General features: G+C 41.2%; 1 protein-coding gene across 2 annotated transcripts in view; it reads left to right on the top strand.

Moving 5' to 3' along the window:
- Positions 1-2,413: 2,413 nt before the first annotated feature.
- The window catches only part of LOC146965542 (SH3 domain-binding protein 4), a 50,175-nt gene continuing 37,524 nt past the window's right edge, over positions 2,414-15,064 (top strand). Inside the window, exon 1 of one of the 2 annotated variants that reach the window (XM_085764779.1) lies at positions 2,414-2,594. The gene's annotated coding sequence lies outside the window, so the exon portion shown is untranslated. The remainder of the gene's footprint in view (positions 2,595-15,064) is intronic. The other variant, XM_085764780.1, reaches the window with a different exon arrangement.

The raw sequence follows: 15,064 nt of genomic DNA, 5'->3' as shown, positions 1-15,064 counted from the left end.
ATGAAAATTAACTAGTTCACATTCATTTTTTCCATTTCTTTCTTTGAATAAATAAGGCAGCAATTCTTTTTCACAAGAACCTGAACCCAAATCGCTGCCAATCTCAAACTGTAGCTATTAATTATTGTACCACTGAAGAATCACAGACATGAGCTACATTTAACACTGGAAAAAACAATATTGATATTCTGCTGAAAGTGAAAAAGCATGGTGCAGATAGAATTTAAAAAGAGAAAACCTATGAAAACTCTAGTGAAATATAAGTTCCTCAAAATCTTTTCTTTTCTTATAAGGATATAACGTAAATATACTAAATATACTACTACACTTCCTCCATGTAGGTCATCAGAATCAAATTATTGATACACAGGAACAAGTTAATCTTATACCAGTCACAATTTGTAGAAAAACATTTACCTTTTTTCCATAATACTGCTTTAAATGCTCAAACACTGACTTAAGCCATATCTGCACCATCTGTAACACTACAAGTCATACTGGGCCGTGTCCATGGAGATGTCCCACAACTCTAAAACTGATTAGTTTATTGACTGACTTGTCCTGAAAAATTGGATTTCCATGAGCCTGGCATGGTCTCCAGAGGATGTTCCTTGATTATTTTTTGCTGCATCTCTGATTTTTTTTTTTTTCCAGACACAACCAGGCCACAAAATTCACATTTAAACACCAGAAGTGCGGGGAGATCACTGTGAGATACACTGAGCACGTTCTCTCGCTCCCCAGAGGTTGAACCTCCTCAATTTTAATGACGCCCTGGAACAGGCCTCTGGTGCTCCAACTTCTAAATGAAAGTTGACGTGTTGAATACAGCGCTGCATTCAAATGCCACTCGATTCAATATTAACTGCAGATCTGTCCTTGGAGAGAGGAGTTTGGAGATGATGAGAAATAATCCCAGAAACTAAAGGCAAGACGACGCAAGTTCAGTCTAAAACATAAAGACTTTACACCACACACAAAGAAGTTTGTTGGTTCTCTTTAACAAAGAAAGAGACAGAATAGAGAGATGGTGCTTTCTCGTTATAGACGGCAGAATAATGAAGCAAAAACATCGCACTCCTGCAGATTATATCAGATTATTAAAAAGGCCGACGACCATGGTGAAGCGAAGCATCTCGTGTCTGATGTGAAGTCTCTGAGGAGGCCGAAGCAAAGTTTAATATTCTGTTTCTCCACTTCCTGCCGCGGGTCATGAATTATTCTGTCAGACTCTTTAGAGCGTGATTCAACCTCACACAGTCGCTCTTTCGTTCGTCAACTTGTTTTTAACGCTCAGACTTCCTTGAAATTATGTGTAATTTAGTTTTGCAGTATTCTGCGTTTGATCGTCAATAGAAGATAATTTGTCTGCTATTGAACGCAGCGTTTTCTTTCTAACAATCACAGACGGAAACTCTTCTGTTAAACCCCCAGAAGTTCAAACGTTTTATATAAAACATAAAAGAGCTGTTGTGTTTTGGTTTTAACAAATTTAGACGAATAGATCCTGTAGTGACGACGTGCTGTTAGTGATTCTTCTTATTCTGTAGGTTTTGACTTTTTAAAACTCAATGAACTTGTAGGCTAAAGCAGAATGATTCTTTTCATTATTTAATTCTGTATCTGTCCAAGCAGATTTAAACTTATATTAGGACTCTTTGTACTGTTGATTAATCTACAGTGGTGTGTTACGACTTCATAGTAAAGTTATAATCTAAAAAACTGATAAAAAATACAAGTGGGAACACTGGTATAGGAGACCTCAAGATTGTTCCACTTATAAGGACATGAGCAAACATGCACTGTATTTTTTTTGGAAAATGTTGGGTATTACCTGAATTATTCTTTAATTCATACTCTCACTGGCTTTTGTTTTGTTATTAATACATAGGCTATTTTGTTATTGTACTTTTGTACCTGCTGTTGGTGTACTAGACAATATTATGATTATGACCCTGATATCCTTATTAAATATGATAATGGATCCCAAGCAAATATTTGTGTTTATTCTCAGGATGGAACTGGTTTAGTGATGAATTAATCATGTGTTTTAATTATAGAACACAAGACTATAAACTAGTGGAGTGAAAAGTATAGGCTAAAGTTTCCCTGTGATATGTTGTAGGAAAACGATCAGATCCAGCTGGCTGTGTAGTAGCCTACTGTACTGTGGTTGTACTGTAGTGTAGTTTTATATGGGGGAGCTGTTGCCCTGTCTCTCTCAGCCCTGGACCCACAAACCCTCCACCGTGAGCCGGTGATAATAACGCGTCGTTCCCGATGTTTAACCCCGCGGGGCTCCGGGTCTCTCTGTGTCTCTCTGTGTGGATTTAAGAGTAGTTACAACCGGTGAAGTGACATCATGTGCCCCGCCGAGGCCCCTCCCTGTCCCGGTGACATCAGCCGGAGCTCGGCTCGGCTGCTGCTTTCCTCCAGGAGGAGGAGGACACGGTGGATCCGCGCACACACACACTCTCACACACACACATCCAGGAGGGAGCTCAGCTCGACGGGGAAACTGCCTCTTTTCTTCATGGGACACAACAGGACTTCTCCTTTTTCTTCTCCTTCTCCTTGTTCTCCTTTTCCTCCAGGTAAGCTGCTGCTGCTCCCACCACCAACACCAACACCTTCTTCTAATAGTTCTTCTTATCCGTGTGTCTTCGTGTTGAACCCGTTAGAAACCCCCAAAGCCTCCAACTTTTTCACTTTCCGGCCACAGTGTCACATATTTGAGGGGGGAAATAAAACGACGGTTAGTTTAAATAGTTAGTTAGTCGACTCAGCAGCACCGAGCGTTGTGTTTGTGTTGAAGTGGTTTAATGTTGAAACAGAGGAAGTGCGGAGCTTGGCTTGTCTTTTTGTTTTTTCCTTCTTATTTTTTGTGTTTGGTTGTTTTGTTGGAGAGACATAACACGGTCTATGGTCCAACTGTACCTGCGGTGAAACTACAGTAACGACTGACTGTCTGTGACCGAGAGCGCGCGGCGTTATCGCTGCTGCTTCTTCTACTACTCTTTTGGTGTCTCTTTTTTAATCTTCTTCTACGGAAAATCTGAGGTTGCTTGTGAAAGACGCGTGTCAGCGGTAAATGTGACATCTGGAGCTGCAGCGGTGGTTGGCTGCTGTTGCTGTTACCGAGCACGGTGTCTATCTAACGGTTGTCTCTGTCTGACTGTAGCTGCTCTGGTGGACTGGGGCTGTGGGGTGGGAGGGGGTGGTGGTGGTGGGGGGCACTGGTGGTTGCCATGGCATTAAATAACACAACACTGATTTCAAGTGAGGACTTAACACCACTCATCTTCATCTTCTTCTTCATCATCTTCATCACCACCACCATAGTAACTACAGGCTGCTGCTGCTGTTGCTGCTGCTGATGTGTTCAGGGAACAGGCAGAGTGGGGAGCTCAGGAGACCACAGTGAAAAAAGGAAGAGGAAGGAGGATGAAGATTAGAGCTGGAATTATTTGTTAATGAATTAGCTGATTGACAGAATGTTTAATTGGCTGAATGTGAATGTCAATCACAATAAACTGACTTGGATTTTGGACTGTTGCATCTTGAACATCAAAACCATGGCTATTAATCAACCGCTTACAACTAAATGAATTGATTGTGTGAGAAAATAATGTATTGATCAAAAGATAACATGGTAGATACAGTAAGATTTGCTCAATAGTAATAAGCATCTTATAATTACATGACAATGTTATGTCAAAAATGTAACATGCAGAAAAAATGAATATGTGAGTATTGGGGGCGGGACTAGATAAGCTGTTGCTTCTCCCGCTTTCCCTTTCGGTCATGTGTATTGTATTAATTGGATTGAGATGATGTGTGATGATGATGACTAATTGACATGCCCGAAATGAACCAAATAAATAAATAAATAAATACATAGCCTACTGTTTCTATTTAAGATAGGGTTAGGGTAACCAAAATGATCATTTTGGCTATTTTCTCTGAATCAATGTTATAGGTTCCTCAAATTTCACTATAAGAGTTCCAAAGGGCTTATTTTTGTCAAGTGTCTCTCATACGATGTTATTCTCAGAATGATGTACTTTTATTACAGTTGGTAAGTTTGAACCGGAAACTTTGTTTGAAATTTGATTGAAAAAACAAGTTATTAGCAACAAAAAAAGAGTAAATTAAGGCATAAACATAGAGGCATCTAAAAGTGCTATAAGGCTGAGAAATACATATTAACAACATTAAATACAATAAAATTGAAAATGAAATAATCAATGGAAAAATTATTTTGGTAAATATGACAAAGACAGAGTATATAGATATGAGTCTTATCAGAGTGCATTGTGGGTCTTGTACCACATGACCACTTTTCCCAAGAAGACAAGTTTGCTGTGTTTGAATTGGCCGTTTACAAAGTGAGAATGACTCAGGAGCAGTTGCTCCTCGTCCCTGATGTGTTTCCCAGCAGCAGCAGCAGCAGTAGAGAGAAAAACTGTTAACATGCTGAGGCCAAGTCCCCTGACTTCATCCTCCTCCTCCTCTTCCTCCTCCTCACTCGGCTGACCTGCTGCTCTCTACACATACCACGTTAAGTGGTTTAGTTGATATCTGACAGCGACCTGCTGAGTTTGTTCCACTCTGTAAAAAGCTGGCACTCCCGAGGCCGCTTTTATTTTGAAAAATATCCTGACTCATATTCATAGTTTTGACTGTCGTCTTTCTCAGTTGTGATAACGTGTCAAAACAAGAGTCTCTGCCGAAATCTGAGAATGTTACGACATCATCTCTCAGGATGTAAACTGTGCTCAAATTATTTATAAAGAGAAAACAAATGTGAAAATAATTCTCTTGTGAACGTCCATCTCGGTTTACAGACTGGCTTCTTGTTTTACCTTTGACCTGCTGTGACTTTTCCAAAAGTTTGGGACTATTACGCACATTTCAGGTTATTAAGGATCTTGTTTTGACTGCTTTCTTATTGCTAACAGCGTAGCTTGAGGGAAGGCAGTTTGGTCTCAACAAACACTGGATGTATTACCATCACATTAGAAACAGACAACCACAAACTCATTAGTAGCACAAGTCAGTGACACCACAATAAACAAAACCCACTTTTGTAGTGATATTGAATTAACTGACAGAATTAATGGATGGATCTACAAATCAAGGACCCATTATAAAGAAAAAGGGGCATTTTCCTCTAAGTCTGTCCTTTTAGGGTTGAAACAATTAACATTTGAAATGACAGATGTTTTGGAAGAAAACAGCAGCAAACAGCAGGCACAGAGTCAGAGAGCAGCTGGTGAACATAGTGCAGCATTTCTTAAATACTTAATTTAATAAGGAAATCACATTGACGTCAAGATCTCATTTACAAATGAGGCGTGAGAACAGAAAACAAAATGTATAACATAGAGAAACATTATAGCAGCTAACGAGCCAGATGTTTCCCACTGGAGCTGATGGAGACCAAACATGGAGCTAAAACAGAGGGAAACTCTGAATAACACATGAATATGATCATTTTATTAGTTATATAGCAGGTTTAATATCAGGTAATACTGACCTGACACTGTCTGTTTCAACTTACTGCAGGTCAATGATTGATTTTGTGTTGAAATGAACAGAAACGTATTGAAAAAGCTCCTGTAATGACCTTTTCTACTAGAAACAACCTTAGAAAAGGTTGTTCGATATGAGGAGAGGATGTGATACTTCTTTTACTGCAGCACTAATAACACAAGGAGTCATGAACCCGGTGATTTCCCAGCATGCTCCACAACAACGACAGCAACAGCGACAGCAATCACTCTCCCAAAGATTGGATTTAACGTGGAAGTGGCATCTTAACCGCAGACTTGTTTACTGCTCATATCATTTCCTTACTGAATAATACATGGATGCTGATGTAGGGCTGCACAATTAATCGAATTTTAATCACGATCACGATTTTGGCTGCCACGATTAAATTAAGATGATCGTCACGATTATTAACATGTAAAAAACGGGCTGTGCTGCATATCAAATCAAGCGCTTTCTCAACCAATAGTCCGCCAACCACCAGGGGGCGAACGAGAGGTCAGGGCTCCATGAAGCTGCCTAACTAACAAGCGAGCGCATCCTCCCTTTACCTGTTGTTTACAGTCCAGAGTGTGTGTCCCGGCGGTCAGCCCGGTGTTACGTCTCACTCATAGACTGTAAGGTCTCACTCATAGACTGTATGGATCTCACTCTGCAGTGAGAGTGAGACGATGTCGGCAGCAGACGGTGACAGACATGACGTGTGTCTGGTCAGTCAGCACCTCAGGCTGTCTACTGTCGCCGTCTCGCTCTGGATCGGATCGAGGTCGGGCTGCGGGGTGGTCTCGAAGCTGGACCGAGACCCCGTCACCCCACGCGGCCGTTTTGGTGTTAATTACATATTACATTGTGTAATTAAAACGTTCCGACCGTGATCATAACGGCCGGTAACGGCGATCTATGGCCGTTTTGGTGGCAGCCCAGTTGAGCCAGGCCGACCTGCTGGACGCTGCCTGTGTGAAAACACTTGGTCTGTTCATTAAATGTTTTTAATTCGTTCCAAATTGCTGCTGAACCGTCCGTGCTGTGCTTTGGTCCATGCTGGACAGACTCTTGCCCACACATCTCTGTGTATCATTGATGGCAAAAATAAATTTTTACCTATAGCCTACTTTGAAATTACATTTCAGAGCCTGTACTTTCTTACTTTTATTTGAGTAAAGGAGTTGAATCAGCAGCTACTTCTACCAGATTTTTTTTTAGTTTTTTACACAAGTATCTGTACGCTACTGTACAGATTGACACCTCTGCACTCTGCAATGGCATTTATTTTTCGTAAAATAAATTTTATTTTAGGCTATTATTTATTTTAATTTTACGTTTTATTTTGAACTGAAAGCCTTGTTCACATAGCCTATTGTTTGTTTCAAATAGAAAGTGCAATAAAAACATGTTTTATCTAACATAATGTATAATCGTGATTAATAATCGTGATTTCAATATCGACAAAAATAATCGTGATTATCATTTTGGCCATAATCGTGCAGCCCTATGCTGATGTATGTTTGATTTAGAAATGTGTCACGCTGTCAGCGAACACTGGACCAGACACACAACACACACACACACACACACACACACACACACACTGAGAGTTAAACGAGGGGGAGGGGATGAAAGATAAACTTTCATTTAGGTTCTAACTTTCTAATAAAATTAGTTATTTTCACGCTCGTTTAAAGATTCATTTACATTTTAATTATGAAACAATTACATGAGCAGTAATTACACACATTTCTCTTGTACTTAAATCTAAATTGAATAATGCAGTTTGAAATAATGAATGGCACTGAAAGACTAAATGGGCTCAGCGATGGTCCAGATTGATTAAAGGACGTTGTCTCCAGAGACTACACTTTGATGCCGTAACAAAAGATTTGACTTCATACACATAATACTTAAACTAACTTTAAATAACACATGTTTTAGAACATTAAAGAGCCCATATCAGTGTTTCTGAATGATATGATGCATTGTAAATTTCATTTTCTAAATAAGTCTGTCATTGTTGTCATATTTAGGCATCTTAAATGTGAGATAATTTGACTGGTGGAGACCAAACACTGAGCTAAAACAGAGGGAAACTGGACTGCACAACATAACTATAATATGATCATGTTGATTTGATAACTGTCAGATTAATTAACGATGGTTAGCTGATGATGATGATCTGCTGTTCCAAAGTGGAAACAGTGTTTTACATCAGAGAATATAGTTTCCACTCATGTGTTGACACTGTAAATCTATTCAAATTTGGACTCAGATAACTAATCCAAGACCGTGGTGTCATTGATAACACACCAAAAATAGAGCCCAGGGGTTTACAGTTGACCTTTAAAACACACACATACACTCCACCACATCTTAGTTTTCCTGTACATTTATGGAATTTGGCTCAGTTGCCATGGAGCTCGGTTTCCATGGATAAGGATGTTGTCTTGGTTTATTCAGGAATTGAGTATTCCATCATAACCACACACCTGTCCACACCTGAGCCAACCAACCACAGGGCTTCAGAGGCTCTGGTCGCTGCAGCTTATCAGAGCCATGCTAGCTGTTTCCCTCTGTTTCCAGTCTTTGTGCTAAGCTAAGCTAATTCCACTTTGAGAACAGTAGGGTCTACTGTTCATCTTCCCAAAATGTTGATATTTTTCAATAAGTGACAGTTTCAACTGAAGGATAAACATTGAAGTACTCTATAGATTTTATATTAGAGGTCATTGACTCAATTTAATGACCAAAACCAATTATGTGTGAGTGTCCATTAATAGTTTCTGACCCAAACATTCATTTTTCATCTCAGTAACAGCTGCTTGTTGTCGTCTTTACCAAACATTACTCAACTAATCCACGTTTGTTGTTTTAGTGAGTATTTGTGGAAGCAGGATGGTGTGTGTGTGTGTGTGTTTGTTCATGATAACAGAAGGAACACGTCTGATGTGTTATAATAGCTTCTGGACAACAATGGAGCTCCAGCGCAGAGACACATTAGGCTCTGAATCACTTAATTGATGGTTTTGATCTTTGATGCCAACAAATTAACATTTTTATAATATTATCAAAACTTTTTCTTTGAAGTCGCGTGTTACAGAAACATCCTTCAATAGAGAAGTTAGAGTCGTGATTTCAGCTTTTTGCTGCACCAACAACTTCTTTACAAAAAAGAGATAACATGAAATTAGCAGTTTGAGATTTGATCATGTCCATGTCGTGCTGTTATACTTCATACTGCAGATACGTTCCCGTGGTGTTTACTCTGGAGCTTTGATTGGCGGCTTATCTGAAACACCAGCGTCTCCTCCTCGGTCCGTTCTTCCTCCCTCTCTAAAGAGTTCACCCTCTAAGAAAACACTAGTAACACATATTTGTTGGATTAAAGGGATAGTTCACCCAAAATTCAAATTTCACTTCCTATCTACTCACCCTCATGTCGACTAAGAGCTGTGAGAATTTTCAGAGTCCTCCGTGCCTTCTCTGTGTTACGTGGGGGTCCGTGCAGCAGTATTTGTCCATATAATGGCTGTGAATGGATACCACTTTTCTTTCTCCAAAAAGACACACCAAAAAACATCCAAATACCTCCACACTGCTCGTCTGTAATGTCCCTCTTGTATTGAAGCCCCGACATGAGAAATTGTTCCGAAAAAAATTAAATAAGTCTATATTTTAAGCTTGTTTGTAGCGGAATCTCCCAGTGTCTCGGTTCACTGCTCTTCCTGTGTCGGTGGAACAATTTCTCATGTTGGGGCTTCAATACAAGAGGGACATTACAGACGAGCACTATGGAGGTAATTGGGATTTTTGGTGTGTCTTTTTGGACGAAGAAAAGCGGTATCCATTCACAACCAATATATGGACAAATACTGCTGCGCCGAGACCCCCCCGTAACTCGTAAGAGAAGGCACGGAGGACTCTGAAACTTCTCACAGCTCTTAGTCGACATGAGGGTGAGTAGATAATGAGTGAAATTTGAACTTTGAGTGTACTATCCCTTTAAAGTTGAGGTTTACCCCTGAACGAGGACGGTGGAAGTCGAACCCTCTGGACTGAGTTTGACCTCACAGTTCGAATTCTCGACTTTTTATCACTTTAGTAAAAAAAAACCCCGGCTCCATCCCTCCATCACTGAGGGCCACAGATCTTTGGTTGCAGCTGGACCTGAATAGACTTCATTGTTTGAATGAATGCATGTGATTCCAGATAAGCGTCACCCCCTCTGCCCCCACACCCCCACCCCCACGCTCCGGGGGGGTGAACGTGTGTCTCCTCTGGTGTCGGTGAAGCTCGGCTGAGGCTCTATCAGCTGATTACAGCTACAGTTATGACAGCAGCGTATAGGCCACGGGCTCTGGGCCGCCACCCTCGCACTCATCTTCACCCCCACCGGAGCTCAGGGAGTGAAGCCAGCCATTATAGCAGAGGGGTGAGTCATCCCTGCCCCCTCCTCACCCCACCCCCTCAGCCTACCGTCATGCCTGGCATCAGCTGGAGCCGGAGCGAGCGTTCACCACCACGGGAGTCGGGAGTCGTCTCCACCTGATGTCAGGACGGACGGATGGAGACTCGTCCTTTAGAGCTGCTCTGTCTGCTATCTCTGTGGGTCAAAGGTCGTCAGTGTCTGTTGTTGGTCTGGAGGTCTGGAGTCGAGCACCAAGTGTCTGGCACAAAGTCACAGACGTGAACGATGTTAAAGGGATAGTTCACCCAAAATTGAAATTTCACTCATTATTATCTACTCACCCACATGTCGACTAAGGGCTGAGAGAAGTTTCAGAGTTATCCGTGGCTTCTCTGAGTTACAGGGGGTAAAAATAATGTCAGTTTCTTCTAAGGATGTAAAAAAGAAAAAAAAATCACCATGTGTTCACATCAGCTTTGAAAAAATAAGAAAAAGCACGCACATTCCTAAATCTAAACGCTGGACGAAACAAGTAAATGATAAAGTAATGTAAAGTAAATTTCTTCACATCAGTTTTGACCATCTGGAGTCTATAGATGAAGTATTGAAGTACTAGACACAGCTGTGATTTAGTTTCTGGAACAGTCGTTGATCGAAACGTCCAAAAAAAATACAGATGTTAAAAGAGATAGTTCGCCCAAAATTGAATTTTCACTCATTATCTTCTCACCCTCATGTCTACTAAGGGCTGGGAGAAGTTTCAGAGTTATCCGTGGCTTCTCTGAGTTCTCTGAGCACACCAAAAAACATCCAAATACCTCCATGCTGCTCGTATGTAATGTCCGTCTTGTATTGAAGCCCCGAAATGCGAAATTGTCCCGAAAAGAATTAAATAAGTCTATATTTCAAGCGTGTTTTGTAGCGGAATTTGGACGAACTGGGAAGAGGACAGACCCTGGTTCGTCCAAATTTGACGAACCGGGAAGAGGAGCTTCAATTTTGGGTGAACTATCCCTTTAAAAGTTCAGCCTGAACACTGAGGTCGATTCTTCTTCAACACGTCGTTCATGGTCTCCAGAGGAAAGATCACAACAGACTCTTTATCCTCGGTTCAACAGCTGAGTAATGAAATTTTTATTACAGCTTCTCTCAGTGGTGAAAAAGAAATAAAAGTGTAATAAAAAAAAGAAGATAAAATAGGACAAAACACAACAACTCACATGTATAATAAATAAAGTGGTGGCAGCAGTAAGTAAATACTCAGCAGGGTGATATTATTCTACTGCATCATCCTGATCATTGTTAATGGCTCATGGATAAAAACTCTCCAGGTGGTTCAGGTCTTCATGGGCAGTTGCATTTGGACGTTATTTGATTTTCAGTTTCGCGATTTCAAACTGTGAAGAAGCAGTTAAATGAAAATGCGGCTGATGTTTCTGTTGTTGCAACATTAGAGTTACATTCGTGAACCTTTATTGATAGTAAAAATAATAGGTAGTTGTTATTTATAGAGCAGTTTTTCTAAACCTAAGTTATGAAATCAAGTAAATCAGAGTCTCTGTTGAACCTCCAGCTGGTTGAGTAATGTCAGCGTCTGTCACTTCATTGTGTCCTCCAGAAACACTGCTGTTGTGTTGTGAGTGTTTGCAGCTGTCGACTCGTGTGTTATCAAATCGATTTAGTTGGTTTCTGAATTTGTAGCATGTTTTTGGCCTTACAGTCAGATGAACCCTCAGGGCCACCATAGGTTTTCCTTGTTAAAGGGATAGTTCAACATTTTGGCAAATTGGCCCATTGCCATAACCCCTATAGTCATAGCAATAGGTTCGTTACCTTTAGTTGTCGGTGCAAGCTGTTTTTAGAACGGCGGAGCAGAGCTACGCTACGGAGGCTCATGGGATTTCTTGGTTTCCCTCATCAAACTCATCAAATACACAATCCAACAACTCCACAACGCTCTGGTGGACAAGTTGTGACCTGCACATTCATTCAGAATTGTTTTAGAGGTAAATTCATGCAAAACCACTGATGCGCGTTGCCTTCAGGGACAGTTTTTCAGCAAGCAGTCTCTGTATTTACCTCTAAAACAACTCTGTCTGGTAACGTTGTGTTATTATCTCATAGCGTGGTGAATGTGCAGGTCACAACTTGTCCACCAGAGCGTTGTGGAGTTGTTGGATTGTGTATTTGATGAGTTTGATGAGGGAAACCAAGAAATCCCATCAGCCTCCGTAGCGTAGCTCTGAGCAACTCACGGCTCTGCTCCGCCGTTCTAAAAATAGCTTGCACCGACAATTAAAGGTAACAGACCTACTGCTACGACTATAGGGATTATGGCAATGGGCCAATTTGCCAAAATGTTTAAGTATCCCTTTAAACCTTCATTTTGGAATAAACCGATTATCAGCAAGTTCGATATTCGGCATTTTTACGGTAATCAGCATTGGTTGTTTTTTTTTCACCGATAACATAAATGTATTTCAAAACACACATCTTTGGCTCTGATTTGTGTTGGAGTTTGTGTCGATTGTGTGTTGAGTGTAAACACACATTATACTGTATTCAGTCAAATCCCATGTGTGTTATTATTTTTACTGCAAAACAATATCGGTTTCAGTTTCCTTGATTACTAATCATTGGTTTCGGCATTCCCCCTCGAAAAAACCACATTACATGGATCGATCCCCAACTTCATTGGTCTGATATCGATGATTGAAGTGTGTCAGTGTGTGTGAGTTTGTGGTGTTTGTTTCAGAGAGATTGTGAGAAATAACTGAATACAAATGTGAGCTCAGACTCGTTCTCAGACCAGAGGTAGAAAAACTTGGTGTGTGGGAGTTTACAGCCTCACAGCTGAGTGATGGCACCGTAAACTAGACTTGTTGAGGAGGGGATTGTGTGTGTGTGTGTGTGTGTGTGTGTGTGTGTGTGTGTAGAGCCATTGTTTTCAGGTTCGTGACAAGACTGGCAACAAGGAGGAGCAGCCCAATGAATTTGCTGATAAAGGCCGTGAGTGACAGTCGAACGTGATCTCTAACCTTCTCTTTGTCTTCAGAAGAATGATAAGTTCCACATTTTGGGTTTTTTTTTTCCTCCTCTCTCTCGTTCCTCCTTCGTCTGAATAATGCATGATTTCATTTGGAGCTCGACACATTCCTCGCATTCCTCCTCACTTTATCCCTGCAGCCCATTCCACCTTGGTATGTTTATATTGTGAAGTAGAGGGATGAATGATGGCTGCAGCTGCTGCAGCCGAGCTCCGACCGAGGAGGAGAAACACAAAACCCAACTGTAGCATCAACCAAACAGTCAACATGTGTCAATACACACACACACACACACACATGTTTGATTTGCAGCCTGACTGTTTGTCATGGCCTCTGGTCAGCAAAGCAGCAAACCAGCGTCAACAGAAAACGCTCCGTGTCGGCATGTTTGTGGTTTCCCGGCTGTGACCCGCGGCGATCGGGACTCTGAGTCCCCGCTGAACCCCCTCAGCTCCCATGCACACTCTGAAATAATGAACATGTTCTGTGGCTGCGATGTGATCCTCACACAGGGTTAGCTGAGGGTTTTTCTTTTTTATTTTGTGCCTTTCATGTGAAAATACCTTTGTGTAAAGAAGGTGACACCATTTCTCTTCTGTATTTATGTACCTTTTTTTTAATGTTTTTTGTTTTGTTTTTGCTGGTTCGAGCTTGAGTGAGGATTTTCCTGCCTTTTCTCTATAAGCTGTAGCTGCAGGTTCCCACTGCTGCCTGCCTGCAGCTCTGATGACAGCTGGACAGATTATCAGGTTAACAGTGGCCATAACATTTCCATATGATCACATGTCTGAGCCGAGCGGTGTCGTGTTAATGTGGCGGCTGCAGCAGCACAAGCTAAAACATGTAGAAAGAGAGAGAGAGGGGGAGAGAGTGTGATGTGATGTGTGTGTGTGAAAGAAGAGAAAACACAAAGTTCCTGATGAATGGAAATATGTCTGCAGCGGAAACTGAGGATATTTATGGTTTGGACTCTTTGTGAAGTCAGTTGTTCACCTGCTGTAAAAACACAGGTGGGAGAATCTACTGCAGCTGATTCAGATCAATTCATATGGACTCAAGATGAACTGATTAGTATCTGATCATCATAGGTCAAAGGTCACAGTGTTACTAATCATGTTTTTGGCCACAGCTCAAGTCTTTATGTGCTAATTAGAACACAATTTAAAGGGATCGTTCAACAGTTTTGGCAAATTCTCCTCTCACCATAATCCCTATAGTCATAGCAGTAGGTTCATTACCTTTAATTATCAGTGCATGTTGTTTTGAGATCCATGGGGCAGAGACGTGAGCTGCTAAAATACACAATCCAACAACTCCAAAACGCTCTGGTGGACAAGTTGTGACCTGCACATTCACCACGCTATGAGATAATCATGCAACATTGTGACACATGAAGCAAATACTCGAAACTACTTGTGCTTTTGAAATCACTCACAACTCTGTCTGGTAATGTTACATGATTATCTCATAGCGTGGTGAATGTGCAGGTCACAACTTGTCCACCAGAGCGTTTTGGAGTTGTTGGATTGTGTATTTGATGAGTTTGATGAGGGAAACCAAGAAATCCCATTAGCCTCCGTAGCGTAGCTCTGAGCAGCTCACGGCTCTGCCCCGCTGATCTCAAAACAACATGCACCGGTAATTAAAGGTAATGAACCTACTGCCACGACTATAGGGATTATGGTGAGAGGAGGATCTAACTAAATATTGAACTATCCCTTTAACACACATATCTAATTGAAAGTCAGGTGTAACTCTCCTCGACCTCTAGTTGTCTTTTTTTCCTTTGTGTCTTTGTTTTGTTTGTATCAGGAAGTAAGACGGTGTGTAAACAAATGTGTGCAATTGGACGTGGATGTAAATTAAATGAAGACAAATATTAACACACTGGCTTTGTTGATTATAATTATAGCCACTGAATGCAAATAGCTTTTGTTTCTCCATATCTCCACCAAGCGCCTTTATGTATTCATTTTATCTGGGTAATGATAGTATGTGGTTGTGATGATGAAGCGTGAGTCTCGGACCGTCACTGTGCACCTCGTGCGTGCCCCCCTCGCTCCGG

The sequence above is a fragment of the Trachurus japonicus genome, chromosome 21 (genome assembly GCF_045865225.1).
Source record: "Trachurus japonicus isolate A0001 chromosome 21, Traja_1.0".
Lineage (NCBI taxonomy): Eukaryota > Metazoa > Chordata > Actinopteri > Carangiformes > Carangidae > Trachurus > Trachurus japonicus.
This window is presented reverse-complemented; position numbering and strand designations above follow the sequence as displayed.